At 43.6% G+C, this 2260-nt stretch overlaps 1 pseudogene; it reads right to left on the minus strand.

Moving 5' to 3' along the window:
* Positions 1 to 361: 361 nt before the first annotated feature.
* LOC102834272 lies at positions 362 to 1020 on the minus strand (annotated as a pseudogene).
* Between the last annotated feature and the right edge of the window lie 1240 nt (positions 1021 to 2260).

Genomic DNA, 2260 nt, shown 5'->3' on the forward strand with positions numbered 1-2260 from the left:
TGGGACAAGGTGACACTCTGCTTGCCTCAGCTCTCATACTGCCAACATGGGTCCTTTTGACAGTCTGTATATATATATATATTTAAAGTTTAATGTAAAGTTAAAAAAAAAAAATCCACTTGTTTAATGCTGTACACAAAAGTATGAGAACCAAAAGACAATTTAACATTATCACATTTGTTTACACCACTATCTAGTTATTCCTATTAACTTTACTATTCAAACAATAGAAAGTAGGGAGCAATTTAGGGATTGGGAAAGAGATAAAGCCAGAACCTTTGTCTACCATGTTAATTATTCTACACTGTGGTTAGCTGTGCTCACAGAGATGGCTTCTTGTACTTCTCTGCTGTGCAGGAATTCAGTTGTATATAAAATTGAACCTGCTCAAAATTGAGGGAGACTAGAAATGATGGGTCCATATCCTGATGCATTGTCATACAATTCTAATAATGCTGCAGCTACCAGTTTGTAATTTGGGGGAACTGCAAACAAGGCTTTCTCTTGAAGTTGAACCAGGAACAACTTCTTATGTTGGATATGGATATGGATACTGAGGAGGTTCAAAATTTGCTTTCCTCCAGTTACCAACGCAGTCATCAACGACCCAGTCTTGAAGGACTCTATCTTGATGACCTAGTATCTCTGTCATTAAACGTTTTAGTCCTTCAATTTCATCTTCTCCTGAATTTAGTTCACCACCAGGTAATTTGAAGAAAGTTGTTCGCAGCTGAAGCAATAACACATGGGGTACCGGTGCTCATGTACAATCAGAACCCCTTCCACAGTTCTCATTCCAATTTTATCAAATTCTTCCCTCATTCGTTGACATCTGGCTGCAACAGAGCTGTCCTTCTCATAGATGGGCTCTTTTGTACCAAAAGTATAATTGGTAAGAGGGTACAAATTGATGGTGCGCTCCAGGGTGAGGGGCTTGGTCTGCTGGATGTACTCATTGGCGAAATGGTTGACGCCCCAGGGCCAACCGGTCTACAAGTGATTGGATGGCACCACGGACATGTTGGCGAGCTCAGGCACTGGCAGAAAGCGGGAGGCAGGGAAGAGTTTCCCCCGTGCGGGCAGCGGTTATCTGTGTCCTGCTTAGAAGCCGCCGCCCACCATTAACAAGAGAGCGCAAGAGGAGGACCAGTCTGTATATTTTTTGTGGTTTTTTTTTTTTTTTTTGCTGTTTAAAATGCACCCACCACACACCACAAAAAGTACTCTCTAGTGGCCCTAAGCACAAGAAAACGCTGATGCACCCGGCAGAGAAAACATGTGTGTTCCATGAGTTTCGTTTAGATGTGAGCTATAGTCCATGTGTACAACGTTGATGCATCAACAACAGCTCTCTAGTAAACTGTGTATAAGTAGATATGCACAGAGTGTAAAGTTATGCATTGATTACTTTATGAACACATTGTGACCAGACACTTACAGAAACCGAACCCTACGTGTATCTCTCAGGAGCAGTGATTCCAGATCCGCTAAGTTAGTGTCCACAGTGACTTTCTAGACCATGGTTGTTGTCTAGGTGCCGCCTTCAAGTTGGCTCCAAATCCTAACAACCTCAAGGAAACAGAACAAAACCCTGCCTGGGCCTACACCACGTACACAACCATTATGCTCCAACCCATGGTTGCAGACACTGTGTCAACCCATCTCGTTGGGGGTCTTCCTCTGTTTTATTGGTATGGCACTGTAGGATCAGCACTGGACTGTGACCCCCAAGGTCGGTTCTTCAAACCCACCAGATGCTTCTCGGAAACCCTATACAGGATCACGATGAGTCAGAACCAACTCGATGGCACTTAAGAACAACAACTTCTTTACAAAGCATGATGCCCTTTGTTAGAGACGGGCTCCTCCTAATGATCAAAAACCATGACAAGTGCGAACAGTGAGAGTCAGCTAGAACATTGGGGATCAGTATCATTCTCACCAGGGCTTTCTTCTTCTCCCTTTCTGCTTTCCTTTTTCTCTTCATTCCTGGCAGGCAATGGAGACCAACTTGGATTTGAACTGCAGCTTTATCTGTTGTTGTTGTTGTTGTTTGTTGTCAAGTCAGTTCTGACTCATAGTGACCCTGTACAGGGTTTTCAAGGAGTGGCTGGTGAACTTGAACTGCCAACCTTGCGATTCAAACCAACTTTGCAGTCCAGCGCGTTAACCCACAGTGCCATACTGCTAGCTGTGTGCAAATGAACTAGGGCTTTCCTTACCTAGTAAAGAAAAGGTATGAGATACCTTCCTCAGGTCA

The sequence above is a fragment of the Chrysochloris asiatica genome, unplaced genomic scaffold, assembly GCF_000296735.1.
Source record: "Chrysochloris asiatica unplaced genomic scaffold, ChrAsi1.0 scaffold00037, whole genome shotgun sequence".
In the NCBI taxonomy this organism is placed as follows: domain Eukaryota; kingdom Metazoa; phylum Chordata; class Mammalia; order Afrosoricida; family Chrysochloridae; genus Chrysochloris; species Chrysochloris asiatica.